General features: G+C 39.9%; 1 long non-coding RNA gene across 1 annotated transcript; it reads right to left on the reverse strand.

The window, feature by feature from the left end:
• Positions 1-1,040: 1,040 nt before the first annotated feature.
• Positions 1,041-24,628, reverse strand: LOC117519511. Its single transcript, XR_004563317.1, has 4 exons — positions 24,515-24,628; positions 21,304-21,310; positions 2,269-2,271; positions 1,041-1,051 (listed from the first exon to the last, which is right to left on the reverse strand). It is a non-coding gene; the product is annotated as an uncharacterized LOC117519511 (long non-coding RNA).
• Between the last annotated feature and the right edge of the window lie 707 nt (positions 24,629-25,335).

The following is a 25,335-nucleotide window of genomic DNA, read 5'->3' on the forward strand; positions in this document are numbered from 1 at the left end:
TTGAGGGCGACAATCTGCGAGGAGTACAGTGCTAAAATATCACTGTCCCACTCCATTTAGCACCCCCCCCCCCCCGCCCCACACACACACACACACACACGCACACACACGCACACTCAAGAGCCGCTACATGTTTGCAGCTCATATGGTACTCACTGCACCACCTCTAAATCCATCGAGCTCTCCAGCAGTACACCGTGTGCTCCCTGGCTGCCGGTTGGGGGGGGAGGAGGGGGGGTCTTGACAGAGACAGTGTGACAGGGTCACTTCCAAGTCAAAGGAAATCCCTGAAAAGGATGTTTGTGAGTCCTCATTCCTTCATAAAGATACAACTGGCAGGCCCAAGGAGTGTTTTTTGTGGGTGGAGTGCAGAGTACATCTCCATCAGAAAACATGATCCCCTTCCCCTGTAGATGATGCTGTTAGCCCAAATGAATAAATGATGAAATGGGCAATCACATTGTTCTTTAATGTAAAAACTGGATGCAACATAGCTGTTTGAGACGTATGAAATGTCATAGGATTTCCACAGCAAAGTTCAGCATCTTTGTGACTGTAGTGGTTCAGAAAAATAAAAGAAAATGTGTCATAAATGTGAGGTGTTGAAGGAATGGTGTTCAGCAGTTAAAATGATAGATGCCAACAGTTGTGAGTGGGGAAACAGCTTAATAAATCTTGTCATAACAATGGAATTTAAAAGACATTTATGTATTTTTGGATGAATTGTGAAGAGCATATTAATAAGATGAGTTAAGGGCCTTGCTAGCACAGGCAGCTCGCGGTTTTTGCTAGCTGCTGTGGACTTGACTGTCCTTTTTGAGGATTTTATGACAAATATCTGCTGTGATAGGACGCTATGCGGTTAATTGTATTAATGGACCATCTAAGAATTATTTGCTCCAATATTTCCACTGAGTGACACTTTAGTATCATTTAATTTGTACATTGGCACCCTTAGCACTAATTAGCAGGCCTAAAGCGCTTGCTATAATGAGCCCATATGCATAATTGCTGTACCCAAGCTACCGTTGGGAAAAACCACTGTTTAGTCCTCAGCCTGTTAGCTTAAACTTGTATGATAGTTCCAAAATGGGGGCTTTCTTTGCCTTCATTTGTCCTGCACCAGATCACACCAATCTTGTCAGTGCTCCACCTCTTAACCCATTAATGAGTTGACCAGGAGTTGGCAAAATTTGCATCTGTCCAATTTCAGCTTTAAACCAATTCTTCAGAAAAATGGGTGATATTATGGAGGGTTTGACTATAGTGCAGCAGATAACTGGAAATCCTTTAAATGGTGATGCAAGCACCAAATTCGGCACAAATACTTCTTAGACCTTAGTTTAGCCTTTTGAAAAAACTGACTGGCAACTTGACTTTGCAATCGGTGGCCAGGTAGGGGTGAATTGTAGAATTACACAGGTGTCAAAATTTAAAAATGCTCCAAACATATTGAAAACTACACCACTTTATTGTCTGAACATAAAGATTCTAAAAAGGTAGAGTTTGGATTATCTATGACTGAATGTTATGGAATTATGGAGTAAAAAGAGCAAGAATGGTGACAAAGGTCAATTTCAGTTTGTACAGTGGTCAAAAGTAAAATTTGCTCCAATTTTGGTCAAAAGTGGTGCAAAATATTATCAAGTGTCCATTCCATTTTTTTTTTCAAAAGAGTAATGTCTAAAGAGTATTTGTGCTAATTTGGTGGTTGCATCACCATTTAAAGGATTCCTTTGTAAATATTCTGTCTGTATTCTCTCTGTCTGTATAATATTCTGTAAATATCTACTGTACTACTAGTCCAGGTACAGTCTATGTGGTCAACACAATTTTTGTTTTTTAACAAATGAATATCTAGTTTGACTAAGCTTAGATCAGGTCTGGGAGTATGCATTGGTGCCGCATGTTGCCAAATCTGCTACACCATGGAAAGCCCACAGGCCTGCCCTCAAGCACCACCCATTCCTGCCTGTTGCAAGTAACATGTATCTGCCACAACAAGGGGAAACATGGGCATCCCATTAGCCTTTTCCAGCTGTCTTCAAATGCTGAAAAATATCTAATTATGCATTAAAAGGAAAAATCTGTGAATATATATATATATAATCAGCTTTGCAGTTACTCCTACAGTGTTTGGCCTTTGCGCAAACTCAGCTGTTGATTTTTGTTTGCTCAATGTCCCAGATGTAGATGAATTAGTCGACAAAGACTGCATTAATGTAATCATCTTGCATAAATAAGAATATCCTGCAGTAAGGTTGTGACTGCCTCATCCAGTACTGAATGTTGTGCCTACATTCAGACAAGTTCATGTAAAAGAAGGATGATTTGTAAATTTGAGCACAGAAATGCTTGAAAATAAACACATCTGATATTTGCTGCTATTATTTGACAAATGCAAATCAGTCAGTTTGGTTCTTCTTAGTGATATTTCTTTCTGTCAGTGTGTTTCTAAAATTTTTTGCTCTGAGTATTTGGATGCTTATATGAGGTGATTGGTATGAGAACAGCATGCTATAGTGAAAGGCCTCAGAATAGCAGCACACATGTTCATTTGCATCTGACATTTCAAACATTTTATTGAATAATTTGTTGTCCGTAAGCTATCCTTCTAAACAAACCCACAATTTATTCCATGAGTTTTGGAGTTATTTATTGACATTAGAAACCTAATGTGACATATCTTTCTAAGTTAAATGAATTCACCGCTAAGGAAAGTCCTCAATTTATTTGAGTCTGTCATGGCAGTTTATTGGATTACCTGAATAAATGAAGGCGAAATGTTCTCAGAGATGCAAACAATGCCTTTCACCTTTGGAAAATTAGTTTACTACTGACATGAAATGTCTTGGAATTATGCCGCTTGCAGGATGATAGAAGAAAACACTTAAGTATTGGAAGTGTCTGGTAGATTTCAGGTTTGAACCCTTCAAGTTTTACTGTATATATATATATATATATATATATATATATATATATATATATATATATATATATATATATATATATATATATACAGTGGCTTATGAAAGTATTCATACCCCTTGGTAATTCAAACATTTTAATTAGTTTATGGCATTTCAAATACAAAAAGTAAATCAGGCTTCTCAATATAAAAAAAATTCTAAAATGATCTTCCTTAGACTCAAACTGAAAGCAAATCTCTACAACTTGATATAAATTAATTAAAAATATAAAAGCCAAGATGATGCGTTGAATAAGTAATCAGCCCCTTTGGTATAATACCTGTAAAATAATCAGTTTAATTGTCACTTTTCTTCAGACAAGTCAGGGGATGGATATATGATCATTTCCTAGTCACTGAATATGTCTTGGACTTTACATCCGTTATGAAGAAATACAAACAATATGGCACTCTATGGTAAATCTGTGTGGAGTAGACAGTTCTCAAAAACTGAGTGACTGTACAAGAGTGAGGAAAGACACCAAGACAATCCAGAAGAGATTACAGGCTTTTGTGGCTGTGATTGGAGAAATTGTGCATAGTGCATGTTTTGCATTTTGTATCCGCTGTTATACAGCTTAATGATGAAGTGGGACAGAGGAGGGTTTTCTTTGACCAAAACATTAAATCTAGGTTTGTGTCTCAGATGTACCTTCTGGCAAATTGTAGCTGAACTTTCAGGTCTTCTTTTTAATAAGGTCCAAGACATATTCAGTGACTTGGAAATGTTCATGTATCCATCCCCTGACTTGTCTGAAGAAAACTGGCAATTAAACTGATTATTTACAGGTATTATACCAAAGGGGCTGATTACTTATGCAACCCATCATCTTGGCTTTTATATTTTTAATTAATTTCTATCAAGTTGTAGAGATTTACTTTCAGTTTGAGTCCAAGGAAGATAATTTAGAAATTTTATATTGAGAAGCCTGATTTACTTTCTGTATTTGAAATGCCATAAACAAATTAAAATGTGTGAATTACCAAGGGGTATGAATACTTTGCAAGCCACTGTGTACATACACACAGTAAAACTTGCATATAAAGGATTCAGGTGGACCAGCAAATTTTGTCCATTATAATCTAAATCTGTTATATATTATATTTGAGTGTCTTTTTATGACTCCATGTTGTAAAGTTGGTCATATTTGAGGACTTTTCTACCAAACGTATTTGATCCATGGTCAAAATGTAATCGGTGTGCGGACTGCAAAACCTATTAAAATATGACGGGAGAGGAAGGAGTGAAAATGTAAGTGATAAATCACAGCCCTTTGCAGTCTTTGATTTAGTAGCTAGATGGGTTCACAGCCAGGCAGAGGGCTCCGATCTAAAGCGGTTTGGTTCGCTACACCCAGGGATATGTGTGAAACTTAACAACATATTACAGTGCAGTGCAGTTCAAACAGTTCAAACTGCACTCCAGTCATCATCTATCTCAGCGACAGATATCTGAAGCTTTTGTACAAAAATCATTTCCACATTAATTCAGCATTATTTCCTAATAAAAAATGGGAGACTGATCAGAGCACCACAGCAACATGCCTGAGTCTGATGTGATGCTGCATCTATGTCATTTTGGAGCGTCAACAGCAATTTTCAGAATATCACCTATAGTTTCTGGTTAACATGGCCTCATTTCTGCTTAAAACTGACTTCAGAATGATTTAAGGTTTTAATTTGTCATTTGGTGGTTAATAATCACATTATTCCCTTTGATCACTTTGGTTGAAGAGAGTCAGACAGAGTCAGTCTCAGACGCATGTGCAGTGAAGGCAGGGCTGACCAATTTATTAAAGGGGACCATTCGGTCGGCGACACCGGGTCTGAGCACAGTTTGAAAAAAATAAACAGCCAGGCTTTTAATCAATGAAATACGGTTACCCACTTTCCTTGAATCAGCAAGTGTCAGCGCTGAACTTCATTTTGTACCTCTGTTAATGGGCACGTACAGACTGCTTTGTCCAGTATATGCGAGGGGTTTTTAATGAAAATGCATTTCAATCGGACAGGGCGTTTTGTCCAATGTGAATGAAAATCCATGATACAAAATCAATTATATACAGTGTTTATTACATGGAAAACCAAACAAAACCATTGGGACATTTGCTTTTGTCCATTGAGTGCGAATATCTGGTTTATACGATGCTGGTTTTGGCGAGTTTTACTATGTATATAAATGCGTGCATGTGTGTGTGTGTGTATACAAGAATGTATGGTGTTGATCAAGCAGAAACTGGCAAGAGCTGACATCTACCATTTGGTATTTGGGTTAAGGATGAAGGCTGTGAAAACAGAAAGTTGGTAGGACAAATAATTTTGGGGAAATTAATTACTTTAGCTAACCAGTAAACAATGGACATTGTGCCACAATGCAACATGAAGAAGTTGGAGTTTTAAATGTTGTGATTGTGGTTCATGTTAGTTTAACAGTGTTGTTAGTGTTATTGATTTATTATGTTTTGTAGTTCAGTTGGTTTAGTCAGTTTAGTTAAGTGTGGTTGGTACCATAAGTGAGAAGAGTATTGCATTTGGTGTCTTCCACCACAGTCTTATGTTTCTGCATGTCTGATTTTAGAAGCTCCTGCTTGTGGCAGAATGCGGAAAAGACACAAAGCTCTCTATGCGTACGTGGGTGCATACATTTCGATCATGGAGAAGTTGGAGAGAACTGACATTTGCCATTTGGTATGCTTATCTCTTTTGGGTCAAGGATGAATGCTGCCAAAATGGAATGTTAATGGGACTAACATTTTTGGAGAAGCTACAGATATTAGGTAACATTCCTAACTGCATTCTGAACTCACACGCCATTCCAGCAGGCGGTCATAATCATCATCTTTATATTAAAAGTGTTAGTGCGTGTGTGCATGTTTTTATTTAGTAAGTTCAATGTAGGTACATAATATAATTGTAAATATATTAAAATTAAAATTACATGGATGACACAGATAGTGCAAACTCTTATTTCCATAGTGGCCCATTTAAAAATCACAAGACAAAATAGAAGTAATAATAAAATTAAATAAGAATAATGACAAAACTGATTATAATAATAATTATTTTTATTATTACGTCTGCCAAGAACATAATAAAATCACCTTTGTTTATTTGTCTGTCTGTCTGTGAAATGTTCACCATGGATAGTTATTAGGCTATGGAAGAACTCATTAAATTTTGGAGTTGATCCGGATTCTGGATCAAGTTTCACTTTATATAGGCTTTGAAGGATTACTGTTAGCAGATTTACATCAAAACTACTGCACGGATTTTGACGAACGTTTCACCACAGATAAATATTAGACCATGGGAAACTCCACTGAATTTTGGATGTGATTCTGGATTAAGATTTAACTTTATATAGGCTTTGAAGGATTGCGTCAAAACTACTTCATGGATTCTCACCACATCTGCACCACAGAGAGATATTAGGCCATGGAAGACTTCATTAAATTATTGAGGTAATTCAGATCCAAATCCGGATTCAGGATCAAGATTTCACTTGATACACGCTTTGAAGGATTACGTCAAAACTACTTCATGGATTTTGATGAAATTTTCAAAAATGATACATATTAGGCCATGGAAGACACCATTAAATTTTGGAGGTGATCCGGATCCAGGTTTGGGATCAAGATTTCACTTTAAATATGCTTTGAAGGATTACGTCAAAACTATTTTACAGATTCTCACTAAATTTGTACCACAGATAGACACTAGGGCATGGAAGACTCCACTGAATTTTGGAGGTGATCCGGATCCAGAATCTGGATCAAGATTTCACTTTATATACACTTTGAAGGATTGCGTCAAAATTACTTCAGGGATTCTCACCAAATTTGCACCACAGATAGATATTAGGGCATGGAAGACTCCATAAAATTTTGGAGGTCATCCGGATCCGGACTGGCGGATGTGAGAAATCTCTGATTGCTCTTGTTACTATTATTATTATTACTATAGTGTGTATATGATAACAACAACAACCTAAACAATTTATAAATACATTAAGACCATAAATTAACATTAAAAAATTACCAAATTAACAGGAAATAAAAGGGTTGAGTTCCTCTTCAAAAAAAACTGTTCAGGTCTAATGTTCTAAAAACACTGCAGTCACACAGCATTCCAACTCATTACACAAGCTTTGCTTAATTTATTATCACCCTTGAATGTCAGCTACCTCTTTTACAACACAAACCAATCTGGAGCCTGTGGATCCCCACAGGCAATGTCCTTGTATATACTTGTATTTGTAGTGGTGCTTTTGGCTCCGTGTGACTTTGTTAAATTACTTCTGTTTGGCTATATTCACAAATATTTTGATTATAATTATATGCTTTAAAATCAATCTAGGCTTCTTGGTTGTTGCAAAATACAAAAAAGCTGGTTTTCAGACTGTATTTCTTTATTCATGACCATTGGCCAAACTACTCTAAAATCTAATTACTTCGAGAGAGCTATCCAAGCCATATTCCCACCAGGTTTAAAGGAAATCCTTATCTTGTTCACACACATACACACACTGCTATTGCTGCTTTGCCAACACACATGGACACAACACATGATACATCTGGAAAATATCTCACTGTTTCAATGACAAAACTTTTTTTTTTTACAAAGGGATTCACTGTTTCAAATGCTAAACTAGAGTGCAAACCTCCACCAACATTAATTTCCAATTCCACAAATTTTTTTCTTAAAAATAATTTCAAGATCAAAGTTAGAAGTGGCTTTTCCTAAGCTAAATTAGATGTGATCAAAAGGAGTATACAATTTGTTCATGCACTTGAATCAGAGTTTTTTTTGGTGTTGTAAGGATTTTTTTTTTTTAAAACATTTTTTGTTTCTGAATTCTTTTTCAGATAATTTTCACAGAACATTGCTTATCTATGCTATGCAGAATTTGTCATTGCTTTCTGGCACTTGGTTTCCGACTGATAACTGGAAGATAGACAAACGGGCATAAAACTGGAACCGCGATCCAACTGGCTCCAATTTTGGGGGTGTAGGTAAATCCATAACAGAAAAATGAGAGATTGAGGCCCTATTGATTGAGATATAATATAACACTAGCATGTTGCTCGTGAGGATCCACGGGCTCTAGATTGGGTCGTGTTTATAAAATAAGTAGCTGACATTTTTCAAGGCCAGTAAATTATGCAAAGTTTCTATAATGAATTGGAATGGCGTGTGAGTCTAGAATGTTTTTTAGAACCTTGGACCTTAGACCTCAACCTTTTTTTTTTGAAGAAGAAAAAGAACTCAACCCTTTTATTTCCTGTTCATTACATAATTTTTAATGTTAATTAACTGTCTTAATGTATTTAGAAATTGTTTAGGTTCTTGTTTTATGCACACTATTATTATCACTATTATAATCATTATCAGTATTATTGTTATTATCAGTAATACTGTTGTTGTTATTATTGTTATTATTTATTTTTACTTCTATTTTGACATTTCATTTTTAAATGACCACAATGGTAATAAGTGTTTTCACTTTCTTGTGTCATCCATGTGTTTTGAATGTATTTACAATTATATTATGTATTTACAAAATAAAATCCCCCACACACACATTCACGATTTTAATATATAGATGATTTACTGCCCCCTGCTGGATTGGCGTGTAAGTCCAGAATATAAATATTCAGTGTTCAGTGTTACTAGCTAATATATGTATCTTATCTTAAAATATTTGTCCTTTCAACGTTTGGTTTTGACGCCGTTCATCCTTGAACCAAAATACATAAGCTTTCCAAACACCAAATGTCAGCTCCCCACAGGTCGTGTGTAATCAAAATTGCATGCATGCATGCACACATGCATGCCCAGCATTTTGTCTTTTGTACAGTCTGCTGTAAGCAGTTGCTTTTAATTTGACAAACAGACGGTGGCGAGAGACATTAAAAGCGATACACATTTCATTCATGGTACCAACATGAAGCTTAAGTCACTCATGGTAACAGCAACATAACACTTAACTAAACCAACTGAACTACAAAAAATCAATATAAAATAAATCAATAACTCTGACAACACTGTTAAAATAAAATGAACCACAATACCAACATTAAAACCTCAAACCCCCGAACTCCCATGGTGCATTGCTGCACAAATTCCATTGTTTACTGTTTACGTAAAATCACTAATTTCTCAAAAAATATTTGTCCTATCAACTTTCTGTTGTCCCAGCATGCGTCCTTGATCCAAAACACATAAGCATACCAAACGGCATGCTGTTATAATATAGATGTACACCAAATGTCTTCTCAATATTTAATTCAAATGTCCACAAAATCCACAATCTGGATCAGATCCAGATTAAACTTTGTCAGGCCATAGTGAGCACTGGTCTGCACCTCACTTTCAAATATGAGAGTGATTAGAGCATGTTTGATGAAGATATGATGGAAAATATACATTAAATTTATAATTTTTTGTCACCAACTTACCAACTTAGTAATTAATAAAAACAATCAAATCATTCAATGAAATGAAAGAATTGTTGTATAAACTAGTTTCAAAAATTAAAACCTGAAAAAAGTAAATGATACACCCACATCGGAAAATGAGTCACTGTTAAATGGCGAACACACTAAGAATACAATTGCTTCAGAAAACTTTGAACTGTTTTAAAATGCTGAAAATGCTAAATTAAACAATTGCTTGTGAAAAATAGCCATTGTTTCCAAAATGGTAAATGGACTGCATTTATATAGTGCTTTTCCATCTGCATCAGATGCTCAAAGCACTTTACAATAATACCTCACATTCACCCTGATGTCAGTTGAATTTTCAAAAATATAAGTGCCTGAGACAAAATGACTTACATCTCAAAAATGGGTAAATAATGAAAGTAATTTATTGTTTGGAAATTAATCGCTGGAAAACAACAAATGAAACTTGTGCTTCCACATAAAGACTTAGTCTTTGAGACAGCTTGAGATATTATAATAGCAATATATATATATATATATATATATATAGTAGTAGTAGTGAGTAATGAGCATAACATTTCCTGAATGTGCCCCTGAGCTGTTCTGTACGCTGAATGAAATCTTTAATACTAATTAAGTACAACAGTGACATAAAAACCAAGTCACAACACACACACACACACACACACACACACACACACACACACCCTTTTTCTCTCTCTGTCACTGCCCCTCATCTTTCAGAAGATACACCAGTAAGTGCTTCCTTTTTTTAATTTGGGACAAAAAAAAAGCCTTTAAAAAAATTTCTTTTCTTTTGTGATTTATATCCTGTATAATGATTCCAACAAAATGCATTTAATCGTTATACGGCACCAAGCTGACAGTGCTGCAGCTGCCAAGGAGAATGTTTATTTTCACAAGTCTCGGCGCTGCATAAACACAGAGGGCTCTGTGAGGGGGCAGCCGCGGCGGTGCCAAGTCTGCGGCGTTTAGAACACCGCACCAGCCCTGTGTTCTTCTGCTGACACACAAGGTATTCCCTTTCATCCTGCAACGATGCACCCCATTGCATGTCAACAAGACCCTTTAAGCTTGTGTGGAGGAAAAACAACAACAAAAAAATAATAGACGGAAATCATTGTGACAGGTAGCTGACAGACAAACCACGTCTTTGGAAAAAAAAATATATGGCAGGTGCTCCAAAAACCAGAAACCTGTCCGATCACGTTACCTCCAACGAGGTTTTATCTGCTCCCGCATATAAAATCGTCAAGTCGCTCAGCCATGAATCACGAGCAGTAATGATGCATGGATAAGTGAGAATGGAAAAGAAGCTCTCACGGAACCAAGCTGCTGATTGAGTTGAGCGCTGCCTGAAAGGGATGTTGTGGCATTCTTCAGCGCTGCACCTGGGCCAGGTGACGTCACGGCCATATGCAGGAGCTGCCCATAATCTATATACAGTATTTTCTGGACAAACCCTTGATGATGTCACCTAAAGGTTTTCTGAAGAGCCGGTTTGAAGCTCACATGGGCTGTTCCAAATGTCAACATCTCGCCAGTCAGTTTCTGCTTAACGTCTGTCTGGCTTACACATAAATCTGTACAGAGGTGGAGCGTGGGAAAGACTGGCCAGTCCTGACCACACTCTAAAAAGCAAACCGCTGTCTCAAAGAGAAAAAGTGATGCAACAAATTGCATAGGTTTTTACCCAAATATGGCCATCGGGTATTGCAAAGCCAACTGTCCATCTGTCTGTATTCAGCATAAGTCCAGTCCTACCAGGCTCTTGAAATTCACTTGGAACATTCTTGGGACACAGACCTTGGACAAGTTCAAAGATGGTTAACCTTGATGTACTTTAAGAGGTTAAAAAGTTGCATTCTGTTTCAATCTGATCCGTTCTGAGTGGCGTGGGTGACAGCCAGTCAGAGTAGATCTGCGCCGTGCCATCGCTCACTGGTCTCCCAGTCTCACTTTTTTTTTTTTTTTGTGCTCCCGTGACGAAATTAGTCAAATTTTCGTGACGGGGTTTTTTAACTCACTATTCCTAACCCAACTCCTACCCCCAACCCTAACCTTAACCATAACTTAATCCTACTCCTTCCCCCCACCCTAACCATAACCACCCCAACCCTCTGCTTCACTTTTAATTTCATGCAGCCATCACGGAATGAATTAGAATGAATTTGTGCTGCCGTGATGAAAATGAGGCGCTTTTTGTCACAATATCACGAACCAATAGATTAATGTATATTGCCCCAAATTATTCATAACTTTATGGAATAAAATACGAGGTCTATTAGATAATAAACCGACCCTTTTATTTGTTTTTTAACTATATGGATTTGAATGACGTGCGATTACACCAATCATGCTTGAACCCTCGTGCGCATGCGTGAGTTTTTTCATGCGTGTCGGTGATGTCATTTCCCTGTGGGCAGGCCTTGAGTGAGATGTGGTCCCGCCCTCTCGGCTGAATTCCTTTGTTTCACACGCGTGTTCCTTTATCAAAATTTTTTCTGGACCTGTGAGGAATATCCGAGTGGATACTATTCGAGAAATTAAGCTGGTTTTCGGTGAAAAGTTTAACAGCTGATGAGAGATTATGGGGTGTTTCTGTCGCTTTAAGGACTTCCCACAGAGCGGGATGTCCTGCAGCGCTTCCAGGCGCCGTCGTCGGCCTGTTTCGACCTGAAAACATCCTAATTTAAGGCTTAATTCACCCAGGACATCATGAGAGAACAGAGAAGATTCAGAAGAGGCCGGCATGAGGACTTTATGCGGACATTCCACTGTTTAAGGACATTTTTTAATGAAAGACGTGCGCGCAAATCTGTGTGCGCCGCGACAGGAAAAACACCTCCGTGTTGAAAACCATTTGTAAAATTCAGGCGGCTTTTGATGGCTTTCAACAAGTGAGTAACTGAGAAATTGTTTAACAGCTTGGGCATGTTCCAACTTGCCTGTTAAGGTTTCCAACGGAGGTGTTTTTCCTGTCGCGACCCCCCGTGGTCGGGTCCGCCCCGACATGCGACTCTGCCCGCACGTTCTTTCATTACAAATGTCCGTTAACAATGGAATGTCCGAATAAAACTCCTCATGCCGACTTCTTCTGAAAGTTCTCTGTTCTCTGACGACTTCCTGGATCAACAGAGCCTGAAATGTGGAAGTTTTCAACTTGAAACAGCGAGACGCTGCCGCCTCGAAGCGCAGATTGCCGTCAGGTGCCGTGGGCCGTCCTTACGGCGACACTACCAGACCAAAATCTCTCATCAGACGTTAAAATTTTTACCGAAAACCAGCTGAATTTATCGAATGGTGTCCACTCAGTTGTGCCTTAGAGTTTTGAAAAAATTTTGATCAAACAAAGCAGCAGTCTCTGAGCCATTCCTAAACAATGAAAAAAACGACGAGAGGGTGGGCCACTCCTCACTCAAAGACTGCCCACAGGCGAATGACGTAACTGACAGGCGTGAAAAAACTCTCACATGCCCACGAGGGTTCAAGCATGTCTGATGTAATCACATGTGATTCAAATCCATATGGTTTTTGAAAAAAATAATAAGGTCGGATACTTTTCTAATAGAGCTCGTATGTTAAACTGATGAGGTATAAAATAATAATAATAAAAACTTGTACAGTTGGCATGGATTGAGAAATTAACAACACAAATCAATTATTTATTTATTTTTTTTCATACCAGGCTGTAAACATCTTTATTGCTCTTATAACACTTGACATTTTAACATGGGCGTCTATGGGAATGTGTTCACTTTTGGAGCCAGCCTCAGGCTTCGTGCTGCCTTCTTGTCGCTAGGTCAAACTTGACAAAGCGAGGACAGAGACTCTGGAATTTGTTCATTTATCTGCCCCCCCTCCTTGTTCTGCCACCAGCCTTAAATGCCTGTGCTTTCTGGTTTAATCAATCACTCATATAAAGAGCAAGAGCCCTGTGCAAAGCGAGGACCATGACGGGAGGTAAGTGTCAGTGACAGGTGGCTGGGGTTGACCTCTCTCTCACCTTGGCAGCTCCTCTCTGAGTGCTTCTGACAAGTGCACATGTAGCCACCTACCTGCACAAGAGGGGCCATGAGCAGGTATCGCACCCACACACTCGGACTCATGCACACTTGGAAACAGCTTCAGGCTGCTGGCGCTCCCTAGGGGGAACATTCAAGCTGTTCCAATGTATGCCAGTTCATCAATTTTAATCTTATATTTAAAGTACACTCTGGCTTCACTGTGCATGCATATTTTTCAAGGTTGCAAAGTTATCAGGGATAACATGGCCACTTCTGTCAGAATGAATCTCCATATCATGAAAGGACAAGAAGCAGTCAAATGGCCTTCAGATTCCTGCATGTTTTAGCTGCCCTAGAATACTAATTGGGATAAAAGTGTGGTGTTGGCAAATTAGCACGCTGTTATCATATTCATATTCATCATCTGTATCAACATAATCCATATACATTTTGTGAATGAAATGTGAAGCATTTTTGAGAAATGGCTGTTGGATACATTTATGCAAATCAGGACCATAATTAGCATATTCATACATGTCATCATTTTTTGTCAACATAACGTACACACTTTCTGTAAATACAGTCTTTATCCTAAAGTATTCCCGAGTAATAACTGTTAGTTTAAGAAAAAGATGGAATTATGAGGTCAATCTTTTCCCTAAGTATTGTATTTACATGTTACATGAGCTATTATTAATTATATATCTATAATTCTGCGTTTTCAAGTAATTTGTCCTGGTTATTATGAAAACATATGTATCTAAAACATAATCTCTTTACCTATGGTGTCTATCAGTGGTGGGCACAGATAACCAAAAAATTAACTTCAATAACAGATAATCAGATACTGAAAAGTTATCTTTGATAAAGATAAACCACCCAAAATGTATCGGAAGTTACAGATAACCGATAAATTCCAGTATCGTCTCTGGTACATTTGCAACAACTAAAGTAAGTCCCTTCGGCTGCGCCCTTGTTTGCACTTGGGGTCGCCACAGCAAATCCAAGGTAGATCTGCATGTTGAATTGGCACACGTTTTACGCCGGATGCCCTTCCTGACGCAACTCTACATTACATGGAGAAATGTGGCAGGGGTGGGATTTGAACCCGGAACCTTCTGAACTGAAACCAAGCGCATTAACCACTTGGCCACCACCCCTGCATTTGCAACAACTAACAAGCTGAATTTGAGTTTTAACACCAGGATCACTTTTGGAAGCATCAAAAGCAACAACAGACCCAAACAATGAGCCCACACTTCTATGTTTGAACATCCTGCCCCCTGCTGGAAGCTCTTGTTTACTACATGGCTTCCAGCACAGAAGCACCCTGAGAGCAGCCATAAAACCATCTCTCTACCAATCACAACGCTCCGGTCAGGCGGAGGTCTTGGAAAATAAAGTCATGCTGACTTATGGTTTGGTGTGAATACTGATAGAATAACTCCATTAATGTCAATTCTGTCATTTGTACAAAGTTAAAATATAACATATATCTTTTAATGTTGAATAATGCACTAATTCTGAGGTTTTGTAACTAACACAGACAGATTTCAAAGGATTCTGGGTAAAAGTGCCTCTGCTAAACAGTGATTGGTTCAGTCATTTATTATGTAAACCAACACGTTAATGTGACGTGTCATGTGTTGGTGTTTACAGATAAATGTGCTTTTTATTTGTAAAAACAGGCATTTTTACAGAGCCCTGGAAGTGTCATCGCAAAATGTTTTGCATGTGGAGAGAATGTGCGCTCATTTTATTAGTGCCGTGCACACATTTTATGATGTTGTAAAATGTGCACTCAATATTGTCTTAACACATAAATGTTGGCTTTACACTGTGTGAGTTTTGGCCCTTTTTCAGATGATTTTTCATTCGTGCAAGAATTTTTTGGATCAAGTTTCAGGTTAATCGCGCGTCCTGCATCGTGTAGTGTACATGGAGTAACAAGCTGCATTTAACATCTCACGACCACCTTCTGATCGCCGATCGTATGGTCGAATGAAAATCAAACCTGTTTGATATTATATTCTGGTCGGCCGTCATGAGGGTATCCTGCTGCTGAAGAGCTACAAGCATCCAACCACTCGCACTGTGCATGTGCAAACACCGCAGAGCTGTCTTGTAATCTTTTTTTGTTGTTGTTTTGTTTTGTTTTTAAACTTTGATGTCTCCCATCGAGAGTTTTGTAAATTAAGTTTGAAGGAAAAGCTTACGTTTTGCTTCTGGAAACACGAGTTTGACGTGTGGTTTTTGAACATACAATGTGTGTGAGAACATAAATCGGCACGCTGAACTTTTATACCGTGCGATTCTGTTGTACAGTTTGAACTGAAGCCGAAAACAGTGATTAAAAATATCATACAGTGTCTGCTCAGCTTCAGGATGAATACTGCCATGAACTGCCATGAACACTACTGGCTAGTAGATGGCAGTAGAGGCCTTGAAAACTTGCCAAAACAAAATTCCAGAAAATCCGTGTCTGCTACATTTAAGATGCATGGAATTTAACAAACCAAACACAATAACAATGTCTATAAACCCATAGAATATATTCAGCAGAGTTTTAGACACTAGAGTTTAATGCTGTTGTCTGTGGAGCCTGAACAGAGTGTCTGAAATGCATTTGTCCTGTCGTGAACATACTGAGATTACCCTATCCTACCCATAATGCACTGCTGGGCACAGCTTGTCCAGACTAAAACCTTAAAAATTAGCACATTACTTTAAAACTAAAACATATATCTGATATTTTCACTTTATAAACTTCAGACATGACAGTAATTTTAAATAACTTGTCCAAAATTAGTTGGTTAAAATTTGAACCATAGGTTAAAAATGTATGCCTCTGGATGACTTGGGTGATTTATTTATTTATTTGTTTGTTTTGTTTGTTTGTTTGTTTGTGACTAGTTCTCCTTTGCCTGCAGAGGATAGAGTGCTTTCTCCTAGAAGCAGCTCTTTTCTGTTTGCAGAGGGTGAAACTAGACTTCTGTTAGGAAAGGTTTAACAGGTAGGTGCTCAACTGATTTTAAATTTTAAAAATGTTTGCCACTGTTCAGCTTTGTTTACTACGTTATCGGTCTAAAAGTTATCGGACAAAAATTTATCGGAAGATAATTAGTCTGATAATGGATTTTAAAGTTATCTAAAAAGATAATCCAATAATGAAAACATTATCTTCGATAATTATCTGTTATTGGATTATCGGAACTGTGCCCACCACTGGTGTCTATCCTGTTCACCCTGTTACTTGTAGGTCAATGGGCCTGTCAGTTGCAGGCAAGTCTCACTTTTTTTTCAGTGATACCGTCACAAAACAGTAACACATTTTTGTGATGGCATCACCATCAAGTTTCAGTTGTTATTTTTAACCCTAACCCGAACTCCAACTGTAACCCCAATGTGTGTCACCGCAAATTTGTGTTGCCATCACAAAATATTTTGTGATACCATTGTGAAATATATTACATTTTTGTGACGGTATCACAAAGTACTACATTTAGTCACTTTTCGTGACATCACATTTTTGCCATGTGATCAGGTTGGTCAGTTGATAGCCTCCTCACCCATCCTGTTTTTTGTTTTTGTGGATTTTTTTAATGCTCTTTGTGTGTTTCTTGGACATGTTGTATCTACCATTGGTGTGTTTGGCCTGTCACAGGTTCTTGTCACAGTTCTTGGTATTTCTAAGCGGTCTCCAAGCCAAAGACTAATCAGGACTTCCTCTGTTTCACTTTTAAGATGTGACAGGATCAGGTGTATCCAGAGCAGCACAGGTGCTTCGTGCTCACTAATATGGAGATTCAATTCTCATAGAACTCTAAAATGGAATTGTTCCATCTATTCTCTAACATGTAAGAATTAAGTGTTTACCGTGTATTGTTCTTCATTTCCCTTGTTCAAGAAAATCACTTCATAATCATTAATATCTAAATATATGTATCCAACAACTCTAAAATATAATCAAGTCACATTCTTATCCTTAACCATAGTAATGAGCTTTGGGTAGTGGCTGAAAGAACAAGATCATGGATACAAGCAATGGAAATGTGGTTCCTCCATTGAGTATCTGGGCTTACAGTCAGGGACAGGGTGAGAATCTTGAATATCCAGGAGGGACTCAGAGTAGATACGCTGCTTCAGGTGGTTCAGACATCTGGTGAGGATTGCCCCCTGGTCATCTCCCTAGTGAGGTCTTCCAAGCACATCCAACTGGGAGGAGGCCCCATGGAAAACCAAGGACATGCTGGAGGGACTATACTTCTCAGATGGCTTGTGACCACCTAGGGATTCCCCAGGAGGAGTTAATGGGTCTGACCAAGGATGCCTAAGTGGATAATCGACCGGAAATTAATGAATCATTAATATCCAAGTTTATATAATGGCTGAGTGGATCCTTGTCATTTGATTGGTGGCTTGTATGTCACGTGACATGGATTATACATGCCATTTGCCATTGTGTTTCTTTTACTGTGAAATTGTTCTTTTTTAGCGTGCAATTTTGGTGCTATATGAAATGTGCTATTGCACGCCTGACCACCACACATGCTCACACTACTGGGGGCGGAGTTTAGCTAAACATAGCGGAGTTTGTTTTGCTGGTGGATGACGATTTGAAGGAGCTAACTGATGCTGCTAATTCTTACACACACAGACACACCAAAAAAAAAAAAAAATCCACCACGCTGTAAGCTGTCTGGAGGCATTAAGAGCTGTTGGGATGAAAAGCTGGACAATGTTCTGGTGCAATTTTTCATTGGAGTGAGGAAAGCAGACAGCAGTCTGTATACAAATTCACTGGACGGCATCACGGACTACTGAGGACAATTCTGGACTCCTATTTAAAGTTTGTGTTGCACCAAAATGTAAGTCCCTTTTCTGTTGTTTAGAAATTAATAAAATATCAATTGACAAGGATATATTTTCACCATTATATAAAACAAATGCCAATAATATAAAACAAATAATTAATGTTTTTCCATTCTTTCAATTAAATAAATATTTAATTTGGTGAAAGATGGAACGTACCATTCAACAAGCCTCGTTGAATGGTACGTTCCATTTTTCACCAAATTAAATATTCATACCACTGAACTCTTAAACATTCATTATTTGTATAATATGCATCAAACAACACTAATATTAACTGTAATAATAGCTGCAATAGTCTCATGTACTACAAGGTTGGCCTATGGTCTAAGTATAGAGCATCTCCTATGACTTGTTAGTGCATTAAGGTGTTCACAGCAAACAGTCCATATTGACAGAAAGACAGACAGATCCAAGCATGGCAACAAAGCAGCAGAACTTCAGAATCAATGATTGGGGACAATAATGGTGCAGATGGTTGCAAACACATCCACTCGTTTTCATCTCTGTTTCGCAATAGTGACATAGCAACAACGAGCACCAAAAGCATAATCCATGCTGCACCAAAACATAGCCATGATTTACACAAATAGCCACATTGACATTTGTATATTTTGGTGACCGGCTAAACAAAACAAAACTCTCAGGTTACTTTGTTTTGCTTCGAAATTGGACATGTCAAAATCGTTGAATGAAGTCAGGATGGCGATGGCTGTTTTCCACATAAGTAGCTGAAACAACAACATCAGCCACGCTATAATGGACTATGTGATGTGTTTCAGAATAAGACTGGCAATTATGCCAAGGGGTGGAGGGGGAGAGTGAGTGAGTTTGACACAAAATGAAAACACAAGTGAGAACATGAGGATTAGGGACAAGGAGGAAAGGGTAGGTGGAGGGTAGGACGTAGTATTAAGAAATTTCATGCATTTGTAATTTTCATTTCTATATTCAGATTTGTGACTTTTCTCTGAAGAAACCTCATGAATATAGATGCGTCTGTCAGCGTGATGGTAGTGTTTCTTTGCTCTGACCAAATAAAACCTTTCTTTTTTTTTTCTTCCTTCTCAGTATTCACTTGACCGCACACCGTAAATATTTAGCAGCGGCATCTTGCCTGCTGCTTAATTTCAACATTTTGACAGAAAACAAGCTAATTCTACCTTCATCGTGTCTTCATATCGTAGCATGCACATATGCAGATATGCACACATCTGCAGAACACGCAAAGAACAAAGACATTAAGCGCTTTGAATCACAGTTGGCATTGAGATAGAGTGGCTATGTAGTTCAATTAAATTTTATTCCTATGTACACTCAGCCCACATATGTGCATGAATAATTTAGTTAACCCAAACTCCATCCAATATTCCACATATTCTTAGCTCCCGTCGCTGCTGTGCAGGAGCTATAGAAATAGGCTCTGTCTGTAAGTGTGTGGGAGTCCATGGCCTTTGTTGTGCAATAGCTTGACACTAAATCACAGCAAAATCCAAAATTTTTGGCATATAACTCAATTTTATAGTAGAGAAGCTTGAATCTTCGACTTGACTGGGTTGCTTGACATGAGGACATTTTGCTTCAAATCGCAGAAGCTTCCTCAGCTAAAATTCTTGCTCTGGTAGTCTGACTTCTGTCTTGACTCTTGTAGAGAAGAATAACAGAAGCCACAAAAGCTGGAGTTTTAAACCTAACCAGACCCCCAGTCCAGTTGAAGATTCAAGCTTCTCTACTATGGAAACCACCTGGACAACTGAGAGCCTACACAGAAACTCAATGGTGGTGGTATTGTCCCTACCAAAGCTGAGACCAAACCTACGCCCTTGCTCACCAGTGTGCCGTTGCCACGCCATTACTCCACACCAAGTTGTCACAGATCCAAAATATTTGGGATATAAGTTAATATAAACGTAGGTTTTTCTTTGTCAGCACAAAACTGCTGCACAGCTGAGACATTTGCCACTTCAGATGATCATCTCAGAACCCTATCTTGTGAGTTCAGAGGGCACTGAGCTCCTTATTTATTCTGTTACAGAATTCGATCAACAATAAATAGGACTTCATTGCGATATTAGTCAACATCCAATCATTACAGACCCAATGTTATGTGTCGACGCGGGTTGAGGAGCGGACCTGCGTCTGACGGAACCCAGCGCTAAAACAACCAGAAAGCGGTTCCAATAACAAAACAATTTATTTTTCCACCCTTTGGTGCATAACAAAGTGCACAAACAAAAGCTGCGTCAGTCTGGCGGAGTGAAGGATGGCACGCTCTCCAGCACCCAAAAGGATCAAAGCCCGACGCTTCTGGACCCACGTTCACCGCCAAACACCCCCCAGGTGGACACGACAAACCGACTCTCTGGAAAAACTAACCCGGCCCCACCCCAAGGCGCAGCGGAAAACCGGAAATACGTCCGGTGTCTCAACCCGACCATACCCCAGCCTATCGGGAGGGGTGGAACTACCGAAATGGCGAACGGCAACAGATCGGCCCACCCCTCCGACTGAGGTATGTTCCCGCTGCACCACACCCCGGCAACACCAATGACGAACGGTACAAAGGCCCACCGAGGCTGGAGCAAAACCGGGCCCTAACTAAACCAGAAAAAATGCCCCTTACAACCCCCCCCTAGGTGCAGAGGTCTTCTGAGAACGCTCAGCGTGACCAACCTGCACCACCCCACCGCCCACAAGACAAACAGTCTTGGGGCGAGTGAGGTTGGGGTTAGGGAAGTAGGGAAATAAGAAAAACAACAAAACAAAACGACCCCAGAACCCAACAAAAAATACCAAAAGACACATAAAAAAAAAACAACGATCAAGTGAGTCCAGACGGGCTTCTAACCGCCTGTCGTTCACTCCACCAGACACGCCTCTGACTCCCCAAACAAATTACAACCCCTTTCAAAGAAATAAAACATTAACCCATACAAGTTTTTTTTTTTTTGTGTGTGTATTATTTCGCCTGTCCCAGAACACCTGGAGAGACGTCACCACTATTTTTCTTGACGCTTCTATGATGGGGCAATATAGCGGCTTCAGCTCGTCCGAGCTGCATGGGCTCATCTGCAAGAGGAGCCAGAGGTCCCGTCGGAGGAGTCTCAGTGGGGCGAAGAAGAGGCAGCCCAGATCTGTGTTGGGGAAAGCCCCGAGACGAAAAAACACGTTCTGATGGCCGCCCTCTCTCGCGTCCACGCTCCTTCATCTGATCATCTAGACGAATCACCAACGATATTAGCTCATCTAAATCATGTGGCTCGTCACGGACTACTAGCTCGTCTTTTAATGGATCATTTAAACCAACCACAAACACTCCGCTTAATGCTGTGGCATTCCAACCGGACTGAGCAGGAAAAATTGGGAAATCCACAGAATAATCCGCCGCACTCCGCCTCCCCTGCCTGAGATTCAGCAACCGCTGGGCAATGGTATGAGCAAAAACCAGAGAACATTGGATCAAAAACGGAGCACAAGCTTCAACGTTTCCCGCATAAGGCTCCGGACGACAAATAATCAATTCGGAAGCCGAATCTCTGGGTGACGGAGTTATCTGCACCGGTATCGATGGTGCCGCAGCTGGAGCAGCAAGAAGCGGAACGGCTTGCGCTGCAAGCTCCGTAACGCGGACATCTGTTTGTTTAATTTGGTTTGTGAGATGTTGTAATTGCTCCCATATTTTCTCCAAGTGTTCTTGAACTCTTTCGGCAAATGGAACCACCTCTGCCGCTGGGTCCATTATGGAATGGCCGGGAACTACTGTTATGTGTCGACGCGGGTTGAGGAGCGGACCTGCGTCTGACGGAACCCAGCGCTAAAACAACCAGAAAGCGGTTCCAATAACAAAACAATTTATTTTTCCACCCTTTGGTGCATAACAAAGTGCACAAACAAAAGCTGCGTCAGTCTGGCGGAGTGAAGGATGGCACGCTCTCCAGCGCCCAAAATCAAAGCCCGGCGCTTCTGGACCCACGTTCACCGCCAAACACCCCCCAGGTGGACACGACAAACCGACTCTCTGCGAAGGATAGAAAAGGTGAGGTAAGTCAGCAGCTACAACTAATATCCTTCAAAAGGCACACACTATCAGCAACACATTCAGGTCTGTATTTAAGCTTTATGTAAATGAGCAGCGTCTCACAACAGGTGGAGGAATCATCAGTCCGCATGCCACGGCAGTGAGAAGCGAGCTGCACAATTCTCATCAAAGTTCAAATATACTGCGTAACAAAATACCAAGTTACTATTAACAATTATTCAGACAATTAATCACCTCTGATGTGTGCTGACAGCATGTGTCCCTCACCCTTCCTCCTTCACAGGCACGATGTGTCAAACCCAGGCGCGGTCCTCAGCGTCTCACAAACGAACATCACAAAGTCGAGTTCCCGGCAATTCTGCTTGAATCACACATGACTTAAATGCAGAACGCCATCTCATTATCTGCTTCAGCTGAAAGTCTTTAAGGTTGCACGTGAGCATCATCCACAGGTGCTGCACATCATGTTAATGAGGGTGAAGGACTCTTCTGCCAGCACCTTCTCCACAGACGATAAATCAGTTTGCATACCACCTGGAGAGCAAAGAAAAGAAAAGAACACCAAAATGTCCAGCCACCCCCCCCCCCCCCCAACACACAACACCCAAGATATTTACATCTGCCAAGGATGAAATAAAATCATTGGTGTTTATTTATTTATTTGTCTGTCTGTCTCTCTGTCTGTCTTTTAGCAGTGAAAACGCCTGCATGGATTTTGATGAAACTTTTACCACAGATAGATATTAGGGCACAGAAGACTCCATTACATTTTGGAGGTGATCTGGATCCAGATGCGGATTCTTGATCAAGATTTCTGGATGAAGATTACACGTTATATAGGCTTTGAAGGATTATGTCAAAACTACTTCACAGATTCTCACCAAATTTGCACCACACATAGATATTAAGGTATGGAAGACTCCACTGAATTTTGGAGGTGATCCATATCCGGATCCATATTCTAGCTCAGGATTTCACTTTATTGGCTTTTAATGATTACATCAAAACTACTGTACAGATTTTGACAAAATTTTCACCAAACATACATATTAAGCCATGGAACACTCTTTTAACTTATGGAGGTGATCTGGATTTGGATTCGGATTCTGGATCAAGATTTTACTTTAAAGATGCTTTTAAGGCATGGAAAACTCCACTGAATTTTGGAGGTGATCCAGATCCAGACTCTGGCTCAGGATTTTACTTTATATAAGCGTTTAAGGATTATGTCCACATTATGTTATATGGCTGGGGGGGCCTGGCTGCCGGTTTGTTTGTCTGTTTGTTTTCCTCCCAGGTGGCGTGCATTTGGGACTGAGTGGCTGTGTTGCTGAGGCTGTCAGGACCTCACCCTGATCACCTGCGACTCGTCAGGACTCACAGCTGAGGTGCATCTGGATGGATTGGAGCATGTTGGCATTTAAGACTGGAGTGCACAGTGTGTATTTGCCAGAGACTCGACCTTGTGACCAGACGGGTGAGATCGTCGTCTTGGGAGCCATCTCATCAACAGCGGACGCTGAGAATGTCCAGGTTTGATGCACGGTCTGTGAAAGAGGAGGGGGTGAGGTCTCACGCTCGTCAGCACACTTCCTGAGGTACGTTGGATTTTGTGACTAACAGTTATACAGTCAGTAAATGTGGTGTCCCTCACACCTTATTGTATTGAGCTGTATGTTAGTCATGTATCAGCTTCCACTGCGGTGGAGTTTTGTGAACGGGATGTTCCATGCCTGCAGGTTGGGAAGCTGATCAGTAATCAAGCCAGGAAGTGTTTGCTGTTTGTACACCTTTAAGTGTTCTGTGTGTAGAGTGTGGACTCACATAATGGTTCCTTCTTTCACAGACTCGGTTGTTGCGGCCACCTGGGGGGTGTCGGCGGGGTCCTTGGGTCCGAAACAGCTTCTGGCTCCGGACCGTTAGCGCTGCTGGGAGCGCACCACGCCAGGCCGCACCTTTCTGTTATTACATTTTCACTGTTATGTATTAAATTCAGTTAGCCTTTGTACCGTGCTCTGCTTATTTCATACTGGGTCCTTCAAACGCTGGTCGGTTCTCCGAGCTGCGTCCGACACATAACACATTACTACAGATTATCACCAAATTTGCGTCACAGATAGATATTAGGACATGCAAGAGTCCATTGAATTTTGGAGGTGATCACGATCTGAATTCTGGATCAAGATTTCACTTTATATAGGTTTTGCAAGATTTCATCATAACTACTTCACGAATTCCCACCAAATTTGCAACACAGATAGATATTAGAGCATGGAAGACTCCACTGAATTTTGGAGGTCATCTGGATTGGAGGATGCCAGAAATCTCTGATTGCTCTTGTTGGTATATACATTATTCGCAGAAACCTCTCACGTGAGTTCAGAGAGCGATAACCTGGATGAACCTTTTCTGGGTCAAAACCTTGTCAGTGCAGAAAGATAGGTTGTGTGTATTTCTGTGTGTGTGCACGTTTCCTTGGCCTTCTCCTTGCAATTTCAGCACACCAAATCATCGCAGACCCAATATATTTGGGAAAGAAATTCATATCAGGATCCTCTTGCATGAGTTCAGACAGGACCTTGACCTACTCTTTCTGGGTTACAACTGGGTCAACATGCCTTTAATGCACACCAAATCAATGGAGACCCAACATATCTGGGAAATAAATGACTATCCCAACCATGTAATGTTTGTTCACAGGCCGCCGACTCTGACAAACCTTTTGTGGATCAATTCAGGGTGTATTCAAATGTCACTGAGTGCCAAAATACCTGTCCCTTCTACAGCAGTGTTTTCCAATCCTACTCCTCAGGAAGCAAAGGAGCCTCAATTTTGTATTTCTCCCAGATCAGATCAGTTTTGTGACTCGTTCATCCAAAATATGCAGTATAGTATAGGCTCGGGGGGGTGTTCGTGTACATTTCTCTTTTACAGCCAAACTTGGTATTTTTGTTTTACATATGATGAGAGGTTTAAAAAAAAACT

The sequence above is a fragment of the Thalassophryne amazonica genome, chromosome 10, assembly GCF_902500255.1.
Source record: "Thalassophryne amazonica chromosome 10, fThaAma1.1, whole genome shotgun sequence".
NCBI lineage: Eukaryota > Metazoa > Chordata > Actinopteri > Batrachoidiformes > Batrachoididae > Thalassophryne > Thalassophryne amazonica.